Genomic DNA, 18,313 nt, shown 5'->3' with positions numbered 1-18,313 from the left:
CCAGCACAGACTTGCTACATAATAGGCACTCAATAAATCTCTGTTAAAAGAAGAAATATACATTTCTCAAAAGACATACAAATGGCCAACAGATATATGAAAAAGAAGTTCAACATCACTAATCATCAGAGAAATCAAATCAGAACCACAGTGAGGTATCATTTCACCCCAGTTAGGATGGCTATTATCAGAAAGACAAAAAATGGTAAATGCTGGCAAGGATGCAGAGAAAAGAGGGAATAAAAACCAATAGGGCCACCATGGAGAACAGTATGGAGGTTCCTCAAAAAGCTACAAATAGAAGTCTGCTGGATTCCAGTGGTGAGATCCAGCAATCCCACTACTGGGAATTTATACAAAAAAGAGAAAATCAGAATATCAATGAAACATCAGCACCCCCATGTATATTGCAGCACTATTCACAATAGCTAAGCTATGGAATCAACCTAGATATCCAACAACACAAAAAGGAATAAAAAAATGTAGTGGGGGGGCACACCTCATCAACAAGGGAACATTTGTATACCTATCCCTTAATAGTACCCCACATCTTTAAAATAAAAAATTCTAAAAAGAAAAAAAAAATGTAGTATATATAAAATGGAATATTATTCAGCCATAAAAGAATGAAATCCTGGCATTTGCAGCAACGTGGATGGAACTGGAGGACATTATGTTAAGAGAAATAAGCTAGGAATAGAAAGTTAAACTCTGCATGTTTTCACTCATATGTGGAAGCTTTAAAAAGTTGATCTTAAAAAACAAAAAGGTCGCTTATAATCCCAGCACTTTGGGAGGCAGAGATGGCAGGACTGTTTGAACCCAGGAGTTTGAGACCAGCCTAGACAACACAGTGAAACCTCTATTCTACAAACAAATCAGAAAGTCCCGTGTGGTGGCACATGCCTTAAGTCCCAGTTACTTGGGAGGCTGAGGAAGGAGGATCGCTTGAACCATGAGGTCTAAGTCTGCAGTAAGCCATGATCTTGCCACTGCACTCCAGCCTGGGTGACAGAGTGAGATCCTGACTCAAAACAAAACACAACAAAAGTTGATCATAGTAAAATTAGTAAGATCTTAAGAGAGGATGGTAAAATTAGTAAAATCATAAGAGAGGATGGTAGGAGATTGAGATAGAGGATCACCTGCGCCCAGGAGTTTAAGGCCGCAGTGAGCTATGATAGTGCCACTGTACCCAAGCCTGGGTGACAGAGCAAAACTCTGTCTTGAAAAAAAGCAAAACAAAACAAAGCAACAACAAAAATAGAAAATAAAAACAGAGGATACTAAAGGCTGGGAGGTAGGGGAAAGGGAGGGGATAGGAAGATATTTGTTAAATAATAAAAAATTACAGCTAGATAGGAGGAAGAAGTTTTGGTGTTCTATGGCACTATAAGATGACTATTCCATAGAATTTCAAATAGCGAGAAGGAGAATAGTGATATTCCCAACACGATGAAATGGTATTTGGAATGATGGATATGCTAATTACCCTGATCTGATCACTACACATGGCCATGTCAACTGAAGAATGATGAGGTTCATAAATTTGGAAAGGAGGGCTTTATATCTCATAAAGGGATGCAGCCTGCAGGGCAGCCATACGATAGGCTGGGAAGCACAGCCTCCAGTCAGAAGCCAGAAACAGGCACTTCCATAGTAGGGGCAAAGGGAACAGGAATTTATGGAGGGGTGACCAAATATACATATTTGGTAAGCTATAGGAAGGAGAAACACAGGCATGCACAGTTTGAACTTCAAGCCTTTCCATGGGACACACACAAAAAATGGTGGTGTTAGGATGATCCGAGGAGGAGGCTGCAGCCTTCTGACGTCAAAAGGCGGAGCAGGGGACGCGAAAACCCTTGTTGCGCATTACTATGGATAGGACAGAGCCACTCGGGGGTCGGGGGTCAGTGGTCTCTAACCAGGCAGAAAAAGGAGAGGCAGTGTCAGGCGGTTGGTTGATACTGTGGTGGAGTCTTTTGAAAGGGCTGATTCTGTTTTAGTCCATAGGAAGAGAGCCTAATCATGGTTCTGGAGGGAGGAGGTCTAACCAGGTGTGGCCGACCCCTTCCCCATCCCACCATGGCCAAGAACTCCGTTTGAAGGTTACTCTGGAGTCCCCTTTGCCAAGAGATGGCCCATTCCATCTGTTGGGGGACTTAGAATCTGATTTTTGGTTTACATATGTATCGAAACACCACTGTGTAGCCCAGTGAATATGTACAAATATTATGCATCAATTAAAAAATAGGGATGGAGAGAGGGGTGATAGGGGATACAAAACCACCCACTGAAAAAAATTTTTATATTTTAAAAAGGGGGGGGGCAGGGGAAAAAAAAAACACCTACCGAATACCATGCTCGCCACTGGGGGGCGACGGGGAGGGGGTGGGCTAATTAGAAGCCCAAACCTCGCCTTCCTGCAATATACCTAAGTAACAGATTCTCACATGTACTCCTGTGATTCCAAAATAAAAATAAGCAAAAAAATAAAAAAATTGAAAGAATGAATACAATGGCACTATCTTATCAATACCCTTACAAGACCCTAAATTATTTTTAAAAACTCTTAACTGATCTCCCTACTAATCTATTTCCCTTCTCAAACCTGCAACTCCAGCCAGACTGACTAATCCCAGAGCCACTGTGCACATCACCTTCATGTCTTTGCTGATATGGTCAGGTCATCTGGTCATCCAACATGCCATTTTCCCAAAGTCTCCAGCACACTAAATCTTCAACTTCCTTCCAGAACCAACTCAAATTTCCAGCTTACTGTGCCAATGTTACTATTTTGTAGTTATCATCTATGCCCCCAAATAAGACAATTCTGAACCTAAGGCAATCCATTTTCCCAGTGAGTCGATTCAAATAAAGTTTTTGAGGTCAACTTGAATAAACAAACTTTTAGGGAAATAAAGGAAATAATCATGTTGAATGCTGAAAATTACATATTATAGAAAAATCTCAAAGATATAATATCAAGTTTAAAAAGCAAGGTGGAGAAAACCGTATAATTTGCTGACTTTTAACCAACAAAGGGGGTTGCAACATAAGTGTCTGCTTGTATTTAAAAACTAATAAAGGAAAAATAAGCCACAAAAAAAAATTTTTTTGAGTCTCATTCTGTTGCCCAGGCTGAAGTGCAGTGGCACAATCACCACTACCACACCCTCGACCTATGGGGCTCAGGCAATCCTTCCACCTCAGCTTTCCAAGCAGCTGGAACCGCAGGCGAACGCCACCACGCCTGGCTAATTTTTTGATCTATTGTAGAGATGAGGTCTTGCCACATTGCCCAGGCTGTCTCGAACCCCTGAGCTCAGGCAATCCTCTTGCCCTCATCTCCCAAAGTGCTGCTGGTATTATAGGCATGAGCCACTGAACCTGACTACAAGATATTTTTTTTTAAATAAGTACCTATAGAGGAGGGTGGAAATAGGCTAGAAAAGACAAGAATAGAAGCTAGACTTCCTTTAATGTACCTCATTTGTAAATAATTTACATAATTTCATAACAAAATAAAAAATTTAAAAAGCAATTACCAACAACAAAATGAAAACAAAGGCCAAACTAATGGTATAACTAGTCCAAGATAAATATTCCAAGTAACAGTGAAATATATTAAACTGACTGAACATCCTTAGTGGCACATACTCTAAGGATGAAAAGAATTTTAAGAGATCTTTTTTTTTTTTTTTTTTTTTTTTTTTGAGTTGGAGTCTCATTCTGTCGCCCAGACTGGAGTGCATGCAGTGGCCACTCCCAGCCACCGCAGCCTCGACCTGCTGGGCTCCAGTGATCCTTCCGCCTCAGCCTTCCAAGTAGCCGGAATTACAGGCACGCGCTACCATGCCCGGCTAATTTTTTGATTTATTGTAGAGATGAGGTCTCCCCTGCCCAGGCAGGTCTCGAACCCGCGGGCTCAGGCAATTCACTCACCTCAGCCTCCCAAAGGCGCGGGATTACAGGCTGAGCCACTGAGCCCGGCTTAAGAGATCTTAAACTGCTTTTTATTTATCATATTGTTGGTTGCTATGTTGGTGTTGGTACTCTGAGGCTATTGTGTATCGTGAGATCAGGTAAATTATGTGAACTTATTCTGTCACTCCTAATGTGGTTGAGAACTGGGATTCTCAGCAGGAGAGAAAGGAGATAACAGTTTTAAGACAAAAAGTAAGTAAAAGTCATGTAATCCTGAATTTGAATTGGAAATATCAACAAGAATATGATGTATTTATATTTTTAAATGCTTTGAAATTTATAAACTTATATTCTCTAGCTCTGCCCACTCAAAAGGCCTAGAAAAAATGATCAGTCAGCAACAATGGGTATCATTAGCACCTAGACTGTGGTCTCTTAAAATACACTAAAAGGAATCAGAACTCCTTGGAGAAATAGCTAGTTACAGGTCTGAGTCAGGAAATGTGAGTCTAAAATATCTTGTCATATCAGATGGTAAGGAGGCAGTCAAAGTCAACAAAGGTTGTGTCCAAAGAACTCAGGAGCCAACTTAAAGAGGACCCTTGCCAAAATAGGGCAATTGGAGCATCAATAAAGGTATTACCTGTAACAGACTGAATATATCAACTAAGATTCATGAGTTCACAATCTCACTTTAAAAATTAACTAATGGCTCACCTTTAGAGAATGATGCTAACAAACCAACTCATCTGGGTTTTCCTATATAAATTGCACCATCAAATGGTACCATAGAGTAGATGAGAAAAAATTCTCATACTGGAAGAGAATAAATGAAAAAGAAATGATTTTTTAAAAATGATAGAACAAGCTGGGCTCGGTGGCTCAGCCTGTAATCCCACACCTTTGGGAGGCTGAGGTGAGTGGACTGCCTGAGCCCACGGGTTCAAGACCCGCCTGGGCAGCGAGACCTCATCTCTACAATAAATCAAAAAATCATCCAGGCGTGGTAGCGCATGCCTGTAATTCCGGCTACTTGGAAGGCTGAGGCAGAAGGATTGCCGGCGCCCAGCAGGTCGAGGCTGCGGTGGCCAGGAGCGGCCACTGCACTCCGGTCTGGGCAACAGAGTGAGACTCCAACTCAAAAAAAAAAAAAAAAAAGATAGAACAAAACCATTTTGTAATCCCCAATGGACTGCACTGATTTTCAATAGCCATTGTCAGCACAAAAGAGAGACAACCAGACGCTATATGCCTCCTAATGGGAGACCATGCCAACACCCATGAGGTAATCTTACCAAATAAAATGTCCCTGAATCTAATCACGCCTCTAAATCCAAATGCCAGTTTACTAAAAGTACAGTAAAGCAGAGTTCTAAAAAACAACACCAGGGGAATACAATCAGCAAAATCCAGACTCTGTTTCCACAAAGGCCTAGAAAAAAATGGCCAGCCAGTAGCAATGAGTATCATTAAGCATCCAGATTGCAGTGTTCTAAAATACCATTTTCTACTAAACAGAATCAGAACTAGGTTAAAAGAGACAATGAACCAATAGCAATTTGTGGACTTTAATTGAATCCTAATTCAAACAAACTAACTGAAAGCTTTAAAAAAATCATCTACAAACCTATTAGAATGGCCAAAATCCAGTACACCAATATCATCAAATGCTGGAGAAAGGATGTGGAGCAACAGGAACTCTCAGTCATTGCTGGTAGGAATGCAAAATGGTACAGACACTTTGAAAGAAAGTTTCTGACAAAACTAAACATACTCTTACCATATGATCCAGAGTCACACTCCTTGGTATTTACCCTCCAGAACTGAAAACTTATATCCACACAAAAACCTGAACACAGATGTTTATAGAAGCTTTATTCATAATTGCCAAAACTTGGAAGCAACCAAGATGTCCTTCAATGGGTGAATGAGTAAATAAACTGTGGTACATCCAGATGTCAGAATATTATCTAGTGCTAAAAAAGAAATGAGCTATCAAGTCCTGAAAAAACATAAAGGAAACTTCAATACATATGAGTAAGTTGAAAGAAGTCAATCTGAAAACGCTACACATACTGTATAATTCCAACTATGTGATATACTAGAAAAGACAAAACTATGGAGTAAAAAAAAAATCAGCCAGGCACGGTAGCTCACACCTGTAATTCTAGCACTTTGGGAGGCCAAGGCAGGAGGATCACTTGAGCCCAGGAGTTCAAGACCAGCCTGGGCAACATAGCAAGACTTCCTCTCTACAAAAAAATTTTAAAATTAGCCACGCATGGAGGAGTTCACCTGTAGTCTCAGCTACTCAGGAGGTTGAGGAGGAACGAGTGCTTGAACCTGGGAGTTTGAGGCTGTGATGAGCCAGTATGGGTGACAGAATGAGACCCTGGCTCAGAAAAAAAATCGTTACCAGGGGTTAGGGGAGAGGGAGAGATGAACAGGTGGGTGAAGCATAGAGGACTTTAGGGTCGTGAAAATACTCTTGTGATACTAAAATGGTGGATACATGTCATTAGAAATTTGTCGAAACCCACAGTCTGCCAAACACCAAGAGTGAACCCTAATGTGAACCGATAAACTTTGAGTGATAATGACGTGTCAGTGTAGGTTTATTGGTTTTAATAAATGTACCACTCTGGTGGGAATTTTTATAATGGGAGAAGCAATTCATTATGGGAAATCTCTGCATGTTGCTCTCAATTTTACTGTGAACATAAAACAGTTCCCCAAAAATTAAGTCTTTAAAATATAAAAAATTTTGTAAAAGGGCCAGGCACAGTGCACCTTTGATCCCAGCACTTTGGGAGGCCAAAGCAGGAGGATTGCTTCAGTCCTCCAGGGGTTCAAGACCAGACTGTGCAACATATTGAGACTTCATCTCTATTTTTAAAAAAAATTAAAATTAAATAATAAAAATTTTAAAAGACCTATGAGACAAGTAGAAGTTTGAGTACTGACTCAAACTTTTATGATATTAAAGAAATTATTTTCTCTTTAGGTGGTACTGTACTTATTTTGAAAGAATTTTTATCTTTTATTGCACAAAAAAAGAAATATTCAACAGAGCAAACAGGCAACCTACAGAATAGGAGAAGATATTCGCACACTATACATCTGACAAAGGACTAATATCTAGAATCTACAAAGAACTCAGACAAATCAGCAAGAAAAAAAGCAAATAACTCCATTAAAAAGTGAATGAATAGACATCTCTCAGAAGATATACAAATGGCCAACAAACATATGAAAAAATGCTCAATATCTCTCATAATCAGGGAAATGCAAATTAAAACCACAGAGATACCCCCTTACGCCAGTCAGAATGGCCATTATTTAAAAAATCAAAAAACAATAGATGCTGGCATAGATGTGAAGCAAAGGGAACACGTATACACTGTTGATGGGAGTGTAAATTATTACAACCTCTATGGAAAGCAGTGTGAAGATTATTCAAAGAATTAAAAGTAGATCTACCATTTGACCCAGCAATCCCACTACTAGGTATCTACCATAAGGAACAGAGGTCGTCATAAAAGAAAGACACCTGCATCTGCATGTTCATCTCAGCACAATTCACAATTGCAAAAATATGGACTCAACCTAAATGTCCATCAACCACTCAGTGGATAATGTAAATGTGGTATATATACACCATGGAATACTACACAGCCATAAAAAAGAATGAAATTGTGTCCTTTGCAGCTGGAGAACATCATCCTAAGTGAACTGACTCAGAAACAGAAAACCAAACACCACATGTTCTTACTCATATGTGGCAGCTAAACAGACACAAAGATGGAAATAATAGACACTAGGGACATCAGTAAAAGGGGAGAGGAAGCCGGGCTTGGTGGCTCAGCCTGTAATCCCGCGCCTTTGGGAGGCTGAGGTGAGTGGATTGCCTGAGCCCGCGGGTTCGAGACCCACCTGAGCAGCGAGACCTCATCTCTACAGTAAATCAAAAACTCAGCCGGGCGTGGTAGCACATGCCTGTAATTTCGGCTACTCGGAAGGCTGAGGCGGAAGGACCGCCAGAGCCCAGCGGGTCGAGGCTGCGGTGGCCGGGAGCGGCCACTGACTCCAGTCTGGGCGACAGAGTGAGACTCCAACTCAGAAAAAAAAAGGGGGAGAGGGAGGAAGGTTAGGGTTCAGAAACTACCTACAGGACACAATGTTCACTATCTAGGGAATGGGCCTCCTGAGACCCAATCCCCTCCACTACACAATATGTCCATGTAAGGAATACACATGTGTACCCCTGATTCTAAAATAAAAATGTGAAAAGAACATTTGTCTTTTAGAAACACATACTGAAATAGTCACAGATGAAACTGAAGATTACATCTATAGAAAATTGACTTCTAACTTTTTTATATTTTATAAAATAATGTTATTCAAAATCTTCAAATGTACCTTGAACATCAGTATCTTCCTCCATCACCATAGGTGCTTTGAGTCAATTAACAAATTTTCCAGTATATCAGTTTCTCTTACAGTCAAGTTGTAAGGACTCTCATAGAAAGTCCTTTTCTGAGGAATAATTTTAAAGCAGAAAAAAATCTGGTTTTCTTTTGGATTTATATTTGGTACCTAGCTTATCTTTTAGATCATGAATTCCTTGACAGCCAGATCTATGTAATTCTTCATCCTATGTTTTCCCAGAGCCCAACACAGTAGCTTACTGCTCTAAGTACTTGGCTACTGTCAGTTCCAAGGGGGTAGGTACTGTGTCTGATGTCTACCAGTATTACAAAGTATCCAATAAATTTCAATGAATGTTCTAGTTTTATGAACTCTTTATTTGATATTTGATCATTTATTTTCTCATAAAACCATACATATGAATAATTATATATATGACAAGTTACTCATGTTGTCTTCCCCACTGGTTTTTAACATCCAAAGAATAGGGATCGATTAATTATAATACTTGGTACCATCCACAGACACCTGATGTTGTATAGAACACACTGGGAATCTAGAGAAAAAGACAAAGGGAGAAAGGGAGAGAGGGAGACGATTGATTTCTTGACTCAAAGACTATAAAAGCAAAATATGAACAGCAAGATCAATCATCTGAAAAATTCAGGTTGAAAAAATGACCTGTTGTTTGTTTCCTTAATTCAGACGGGTTAACCACAGACTAAATTCACTGAATAATTGTTCATCCACTTTCTTTGTCATGCCAAAGAAAACAGAGTCATTGTCAATAACCATTAGCCAATAACCATTTGAAAGGTCAGGCTTGAATGTGAATGTGTGGACCTTGTTCAGATCCAGTTCAAATAAAGCTAGTACTAAAAAAAAAAAAAATTACAAGGCACTCACAGAAATTTAAACAATTGAATGAAAATTTGATTATATTAGGAAATTACTGTTACTGTATAAAGTATAACAGTAATCTTGGGGTATGGCAGTTACAACATTAAAAAAAGAGTCCTTAACTTTTAGTGATACACGCTGAAATTTGTACTGATGAAATGATACAATGTCTGAAATTTGGAGAATAGATGGAGACAGATGAAAAAAGTGTGTTCACTGCTGAAGCCATGTCATGGGGACATGATGATTCATTGTGCAAATCGCTCTACTCTGGTATATGCTTGAAATGCTCCATAAACCTCAAGTATGTTCAAAGTTTGTTTGAAGTCTTTAAAAATGAAAAGGAAGGAACCTCAAGTCTCTTTGGTCTGTGTTTACTGCAGATTCCTCATCAGTTGACTATCATTTCCTCTGATATTTTCATTATTTATGGAAAAAAGGAATTCTCAACCTGGGGTCCATGAATTTCTCAGGTGCCTATAAACAGACTTCAGGGGATCCCATGGAAAATCTGTGTGAATGTGCATTTTTCTTGAGAGGTTCTATAGCTTTCATCAGATTCTCCTAAGGGCTTGTGACTCAGAAAAGATTCAAATCCTGAGAAACACATTATATAAGCTTAGGAGAAAAAGGAAAAAGGAGGGAAAGATGGGTGAACTCGAGAAAAAGCCCTATTTCTAAGCATCCTCTTTTCTGTACTTTCTCTTAGCTCACTGACAATGACCCACTATGTAAATGTGAATTGACTTTGAGTGCCTGTCTCAAGGACTAGATAAGATGAAAAGAACTAAGGGGGTTAAATACACATTAAGACACTGAAATTGCAAGGAAGGTCTGGAGAGAGAAGCATTGGTATAAGCCTTGAAAAATGAATGAATTATAGCTGAGTAGCAGACCAGATTCTCACTTACAGTTAATGGACAAATTAAAAGGCAGAGCTGAGTCTTAAATAATGGCCCCAGCTCCTGGAAGCAGCCACAGAGGCTGTAGGGGAGGAGCAAGGTGGGGAGTGGTGCTCACCCGAGCTCTCTCCATGATACAGTCCTGCTGCTTCACTCTGGACCTGCCTGGTGGTAGATCTGCCCAAATGAGCCCAAACCCTTCCCTGCAGTAAGTCGCACAGTGTTTACCTCAAAGACTCCTTTCATTTCCCCCCACCTCGGATTCACTGTTTTCAGAGATTATATATGATACAAGGACTTACCTAATCCTCATACCAAGTGTTTATTGAGTTCCACTACTTTTTTTTTGAGTCAAGGTCTCACTCTGTCACCCAGGCTAGAGAGCAGTGGCACGACCATGGCTCACTGCAGCCCAGTAGCTGAGTCTACAGGCACACACCATCATGCCCAGCTAATTTTTGTATTTCTAGTAGAGATAGAGTTTCGCTAAGAGTTGATGCAATTCATATGAGGAACAAATATTTATTGAGCACTTACTATATGTCTAGCATTGTGATTTATATATATTGTCTCACTTAATCCTCAAAACAGTCCTAAATCAAGGTTAAGTAAGCTTTCACAAGAGCTAAGAGGGGTGGGAAGAACTCTGACTCAAGTGGGTCTGTGTTCTTTATTAGCATATGCTAATATTGCCAACAGCAAAGAACCCAACCATTCTAGAGAGCACAGATCACCTACCCATGGATTGAGGCCCACAATGAGAACAGCTCAAGATTCACATATTACCTCCTTAACTCCTTAGTGCTTCATAACCTTGGATTCCAAACCGTCCCTTTATCGACCTGACCACCCATGGTTCTCTATCTCCTTATTCACTTCCATCTTCCTCTTCATTAAGCAGAGCCTCTGAATTCTGGTCCCTGGTAGAGTCGGTCACTGAATCTGACCACAGATCTCCAACTCCCCAGTGGCCTCTGCTCCTTCTTCATTGAATGTAGACACCCTACAGCCAAAAAACAAAGGCTCCACGAGAACTGTGTGGTTGTTCCAGACTTCCTCTTCTAGGTGGCCATGAGCTTCTAACACCCATGAGCTTCCCACTGTGACTCTTCAGCAGCCTAAGGGCCTAAAATTCCAAAATGGCTCTGGTTCTCAGTGATTCTTTTATTGAACCTCACATGGAGTGACTCCTGTTCGGCATAGATGACCAAAGCACATTGTGATAGGGAAAGCAATGGTGCCCTAAAGAGATACACGCATCCTCACCCCTAGAATTTGTGAACACATTACCTTCCATGCCAAAGGGGAATGAAGGCTGCAGATGAAAGTGAAGTTGCCAACCCGCAACCTTAGAATAAGGTGATCCATTGCCTTACGAGACTCTGGTGTGGCCATGTGCTGTTTGAGCTATGGCTGTCGCCATGTTTCCTGGCTTGGGCCCCCTCTCCTGCCTTGGGGAGGTGAATCTCCTCTTTCTCTCTCTTTTTCTCTAATTTACTTTCTAAATAAACTATGTTTTCTAATCTAAAAAAAAAAGAATAAGGTAATCACCCTGGATTATGTAAACCCAATGTAATCTCAAGGTAATATGAAAGATCCTAAAAAGTGGAAGAGAAAGGCAGAAGAGCAGAGGAAAAGAAAGGTGTGATGACAGAAGCAGGGTCTGAGAGATGCTGTTCCTGGCTTTGAAGATGGAGGAAGGGAACTATGGGTCAAGGCATGCAGGCAGTCTCCAGAAGATAGAAAAGGCGAGGAAACAGACTCTCTCCTAAAAACTCTAGAAAGAAACAGCCCAGCCAACATTTCGATTTTAGCCCAGTGAGACCCATGTCAGACTTCTGAACAACAAGCTGATAAAGTTTGTTTTGTGTTTTTTGAGTTGGAGTCTCACTCTGTCGTCCAGGCTAGAGTGCAGTGGCATGCTCACGGCCACCACAGCCTCGACCTGCTGGGTTTAGGCAATCCTTCTGCCTCAGCCTTCCAAGCAGCTAGAATTCAGGCACGCACCACCAAGCCCAGCTAAGTTTTTGATTTATTGTAGAGATGAGATCTCGCCAAGTTGCCCAGGCTAGTCTCGAACCCGTGGACTTAGGCAATCCTCTCACCTTGGCCTCCCAAAATGCTGAGATTATAGGCGTGAACACTGTGTCTGGCAAAGTTCTGTTTTTAAGCTGCTACATTTGTGGTAATTTGTTATAATAGCAATAGAAAACTAATATATGTATATTACATATATATAATGACTTCCTGACTACCAAGACCAGTACACTTGTTACTATCTTATAGGAAACAACCAACCTCTCCATTATCTAAGATGTGTTGCTGTTACCTAGTAGCAGATTTAGAATAAATAAGATTGCTTTTCTGTGTCCTCATTACTACTATGAGCCCTGTCTACCCTGCCAAGGTAAACCATGTGCTAAGATGATTATCTACAGATTTTGAAGGAAGTAGATTTACAGCCTGAATTGTCCCCCAAGTCTCTGCTCAGGTCTCTGCTGGGCAAATCAGCCCACACCTCCTGACACTTCCAAGTCCAGCAGGTAAAACCAGGTAAAGAGAATGCCCAGAGGCTCCCCACAACTCACATCTGGGAAGAACACCTAGTGTGTGTGAGGAGGGAGTGGAGGGGTATGCTGCAGAGTGGTGAGAAGAGAAACGCCTATCTACGGTTGATCCTTTTGCTCAATGACATTGAGCAAACATTTACTGACGGCTTACCATAAGCGGACTCTGACCCTCAGAAGAGTGGACCCCCTCTCGACAGAGCCATTCATTCATTCACTCAGCAAATATTTACTGAGCTCCAACCTGTGCCAGAGTCGTTGGTGCGAGAGTCCGGTTTCCCTTCAGACACTCACTCTTGCCTTGAGCTTCCTCAGGTCCCACAAGATGTGGGGTATGACTCTCTCCCCAGCAGCCATTTCTCAATTATCACCCATTTACCCGTGATTCTGAAGATTTCTGCCCAATGTTCCGTGCTGACCAGGCCCGATCCACATGGAGGCCTTGGTGACTACCCAGATTCAACTGCTTCTTTCTCCCTCTGCCACTTCCACCCACCCCAAACTCTCCTCCAATTCCCAGCACTGCTGGGCTCCAGTGCCCAGGCTCCAGCCTTTCCAGCTTTCTGCTCCAGCACTTCCTTCTGCTTGGTCTGTAAGTGCCCATCAGGAGAACTGTGAGGCTGCAAGATGCCCCCAGTGCCCGTCCAAAGTAGAGGCTTTCCCTAAGCCTTTCTGACCTTCTTCCCCCATTCCTACCCCATCTCATCAGCCCTTACATTTTCTTTTTCTCTTCTTTTATTTTATTTTTGAGTCAAAGTCTCACTGTCACCCAGGCTGGAGTACAGTGATACGCTCACAGCCACCGCAGCCTCTACCTGCCAGGCTCAGGGGATCCTTCTGCCTCAGCCTCCCAAGTAGCTGGAACTACAGGCATGTGTTACCACGCCCGGCTAATTTTTCTGATTTACTGTAGAGACAAAGCTGCCCAGGCAGGTCTCGAATCCCTAGACTCAGGCAATCCTTTTGCCTCCACCTCCCAAAGTGCTGGGATTACAGGCATGAGCCATCGTGCCCAGCTGTCCTTACATTTTCAATAACCACCTCCAGAGATCTCATCACAATGAATAATACAGGCCTTGGTGAACTCGGCCTACACTACACCACCAGCCTCCCAGCTGGCCTCCCGCATTCCAGTCTCTTCCCACTTCTGTCTTCCCAAACACACATTCAGTGCTTACTCACAGCCAGGCACTGACCCAGGCATCGAAGACACAGCTGCGGTAATGCACAGTGATTAAGGGTGCAGCCTTGGGACAGAGGCAGCCCTGGACTTGGCAGAGCCGCAGGCAGCTCTGACACTTGAGTTACTTAACTTCTCTATATTTTGGTTTCCTAATTTGGAAAATGGGGATAATAAAGGTACATGATTCACAGGGTTAGAGAGAGCATTAAGTGAGATAATGCGTAGAAAACAGCAAAGTGCCTACCTGGCACGTGCAAGCATTCAAGAAAAGTTAATCAAGGCCAGGTGCAGTGGCTCACACCTGTAATCCCAGCACTTTGGGAGGCCAAGGCAGGAAGATTGCTTGAGCCCAGGAGTTCAAGATCAACCTGGACAATACAGCATGACCCATCTCTACAAAAAGATTATATATTTTTCTTTAATTTTTTTAATGTTATCTCAACAGTAACAACAAATGGAGCTGCCAGGTGAGCAGCAGAGAGGAAAATGCATATCCCACTAGTTAGGGGTGGGAGAAGTGACGGCACTTGGTAGGTGCTGTGAGCAGAGACTGAGTGATAAATCTTGACAGAGTGACAGCCAGAGCTTGAAGGTTAAAATGGAGAAAGATTTTTCAGCTTGAATATCTGAGCAAAGACACAGTGGCACAGAAAGCAGAGATTGTGTATAATCAAGTAGTGGCCGTCTGTTGCCCTGTGGCAATCCTGACTAGGCCATGAGCTCCTAAGACAGGCACCTGGCTTTGGATACAAGAGAACTGTTCACTGACACACAGAATTGAGCACCAATTTTATACCAGGCACTGTGCTAAATGACAAGATTTTCTGCCTGGCCCTTGCCCTCATGAAGTTTCTATGTGAGGAGATAATAAACAAGAAATCAAAACGAGAGCATTTCAGATAGGTTACATGTTCTGTTTTATTAAAAAAATAAAACAGAATCACATGAAAGAGTGACTAGGGGTAGATCACTCTGATGAAATGACATTTGAGTTGAGTCATGAGAAGGCCAGGGTAGAACAGTCCTAGGCAGAAGGTATAGCGAGAACAAAGCTCCTGAACTATCAAGGAGCTTGCCACACTGAGAAACAGAAAGAAAGCCAGAGTAGTGGTACATGATGAGAGAGTGGAGGTTGCAGTCCTAGGAAGATGGGCAAGGCCCAATCATGTTAAAGCTTGGTAGGCCATTATAAAGAGTTTGGACTTTGGCCAGGGCAGTGGCTCATGCCTTTAATCCCAGCACTCTGGGAGGCTATGGTGGAAGAATAGCTTGAGACCAGGAGCTCGAGACCAGCCTGAGCAACATAGCAAGACTCTGTCTCTTGAAAAAAAAAAAATTAGCGAAGTTTGGTGGCACACACCAGTATTCCCAGCTATTAGGGAGGCTGAGGTGGAAGGATCACCTGAGCCCAGGAAGTCAAGACTGCAGTGATCCGTGATCATGCCACTGCACTCCAGAGCCTGGGCAACAGAGCAAGATCCTGTCTCAAAAATTTTTTTAAATGTTTATTCTAAAATGCACTGGGAAGACACTGAAGAGTTTCAAGACAGGATATGCTGTGATCTCGTTTGTGGCCTTGTTTGTTTGTTTGTTTGTTTGAGTTGGATCTCACTCTGTCACCCAAGCTGGAGTGCAGTGGCACGCTGCTGATGGCCACCGCAGCCTCAACCTGCTGGGTTCAGGAGATCCTTCCACCGCAGCCTTCCAAGTAGCTGAAACTATAGGCATGCACCACCACGGCCGGCTAATTTTTTTATTTATCGTACCATGTTGCCCAGGTTGGTCTTGAACCTGTGGGCTCAGGCAATTCTCTCACCTCTGCCTCCCAAAGTGCTGGGATTACAGGCATGAGACCCCATGCCCGGCTTGATTTGTGTTATTAAAAGACCCCTTTAAAAGCTGCCATGTGCAGTCGAGCTCGGAGTCAGCCTGTAATCCCGCACTTTGGGAGGCTGAGGTGAGTGGATTGCCTAAGCCCCCGGGTTCGAGAGCTGCCCGGGCAATTTGGCAAGACCTCATCTCTACAATAAATTAAAAAATTAGCAGGGCGTGGTAGTGCGCCTCTGCAGTTCCAGCTACTTGGAAGGCTGAGGCGGAAGGATCGCCGGAGCCCAGCAGGTCGCGACTGCGGTGGCCGGGAGCGGCCACTGTACTACAGTCTGGGCGACAGAGACTCCAACTCAAAAAAATAAAAAATAAAAATAAAAATAAATAAAAACTGCCATGTGGAAAGTAGACCCGAGAAGGTAAGAAAGAACGTGGAGGGAACTATTAGATGGCCAGGGCAGCAGTCCATACCCAAGAAAACAGCAGAGCCTTAGGTTATTCAGCTGTGCTATCTGGAGCCTGTTTACACCAAGTTACACAATCTACTCACCTCGCAAGGCCCCCTCCCCTGCACACAACCAAGTCGGCACCCATGAGGCCCAATGTCAATCCATTGACTGGGTCTCCCCGGTGACTCCCATCTCCTTTCCTCCTTCTCCGTCTCTCGAGTTTCCACTTGCCCATCTCCCACCCCAGCCTCCATGGAGTCTACCGTCCCCACTCTATTCCTTTTCCTCACCACCTGTGAATATTTCATAAACTAGATGTAAAGATCATGATTTTCCACCCCACCTCGGAAGCACTCGGGCATTATCCGTTCAGAACACTGACAGAAACCCAAGGGCCATGAGGCCCTCCATAATGCAACGGTACACATTCTGCATGTTAAGAGCACTGTATCCTCACGTTCGCACCAGCCTCTTCTTCCACTGCAGCCAGAGAAATCTTTCAACAGGAGAATCTGATCATGATCTCATTCCCTCTCTCATGCTGTCTCCCTTTCCTGCCTTCCTCTTCCCCTCCCTACTTAAACCCCTCCAATGGCTTCCCCTTGCTCCTCAAGTAAGTACCAACCTCCTCAGTGTAGACTACAAGCGACCCTGTATGTTAGGACCCCAGAAACCACCTCACACCCTATCCCTCAATGTTCCCTGGCGCCCCACCACACTGGCTTTCTTTCAGGCCTAACCAGATGTGCCCCCTTCTGCCACAGGACTTTTGTGTATGCTGTTCTCTTTGCCTCCGAGACCCTTTGATCTCCCTCTTCCCTCATTCTGACACTTATTCATTCTTTAGCTCTTTCCCCAAATGATCTTCCTTAGCAAAATCTTCTCTGAGCTGAGACCAAGGCTGGAACCACTGTTACACACACTCATAGCTCTGCCTATCTTTCTTTCAAAGCACTTATCACAGTTCATCATAATCCATTTGTGTAAATATTTGATTTAAAATGGCTACTTCTCCCCTCCCCCACTAGATGGTAAGCACCAGGAAGGCAAGAATATTGCCTAGTTTTACTCTCCACTGTATCCCAGAGACTGAATACACTTAATAGACCTTGAAAGGATTAGATACAGATTTTCCAAAATTTTAGATAACTGCTCCTTTTTTGACTGAGCAAGCAAAGAGGGAAGTATGAATCTTCCAGTAGCAAACCATTACCAGGAAAAAGAGGAGAGAGTGTATGACACCACCCATTTTGCTAAACTCTGAAAGTTTTCCCTGACCCCTCCAGAAAAGCATCCTTGAGGTCAGCACTTGCTTCCCAAACCTGTCATCCCTCCTGAGATGGTCTATCAACCTCTTCATAGCCCTCCCTCCCCCCACCTCAAGCCCTCTTTCCAGGACAGTAACCACACCGTTTGTATGCCCAGGAAGGGGGGAGTGAAAGTACAATGGCTACCACTCACTGTTGTCACACAGTAAACATTATTTGGTAAAGCCCTTTCGCAAATAGCAACTCTTTTGATCCCCAAAACGACGCTGTGAGGTAAGCAAAGCAGATGTTACCGTGCCCATTTTAACAGATGGAGAAACTGAAGTTCAATAGGCAAGTGACTTACTCAAGGTCACAAAGCCTGTGTGAGGCAGTCGTAGGACTGGAACCTCCAGAGGCGCCAACGTCTTTCCTTACATCGGCCACCCCAACAGTTTCGTCATCACTTACTGTCCTTACCCCTGGCTTTCTCATTCCCTTCAAGTAGCACCGGTTCCTGACCCCGCAACACTTCCCCAGCCCGTGTTTGCTTCCCTCCTTAGACCTTGCCGAGCGTCCGAGCAATGGGGCAGAGGAGTCACAAAGCTGGTCACCCTAACGGGACTGGTCCCAGCCTCCACGGTCTTTCTGGCTCTTTCTGAGGAAGCAGAAGCCCCCAGAAATAAAAACAAAGAGAAGACCTGCCCCGACCCGAGCAAGGTCCCCGGCTGCCCCTTCCTCCCACGTTCCACTGGGACGGCGCGAGGCCAGCAGCCAGCCGCTTCCCGCGGAGAGGACCCGGGAGCACAGAGGTCACCGCCCGCGGCCGTCAGGGCTCCCCCGTGGCGCCAGGATGCGGCTAGGACCGGTCGGCTCCCAG

General features: G+C 43.3%; 1 protein-coding gene across 2 annotated transcripts in view; it reads right to left on the bottom strand.

Moving 5' to 3' along the window:
• Nucleotides 1–18,313, bottom strand: part of SLC4A8 (solute carrier family 4 member 8) — an 87,506-nt gene that overhangs the window by 68,782 nt on the left and 411 nt on the right. The window lies entirely within an intron of this gene.

The sequence above is a fragment of the Carlito syrichta genome, unplaced genomic scaffold (assembly GCF_000164805.1).
Source record: "Carlito syrichta isolate Samal-C Ts95f unplaced genomic scaffold, Tarsius_syrichta-2.0.1 Scaffold301920, whole genome shotgun sequence".
Classification (NCBI taxonomy): Eukaryota; Metazoa; Chordata; class Mammalia; order Primates; family Tarsiidae; genus Carlito; species Carlito syrichta.
Note: the sequence above shows the minus strand (reverse complement) of the source record. Positions and strands in the feature narration are given on the sequence as shown.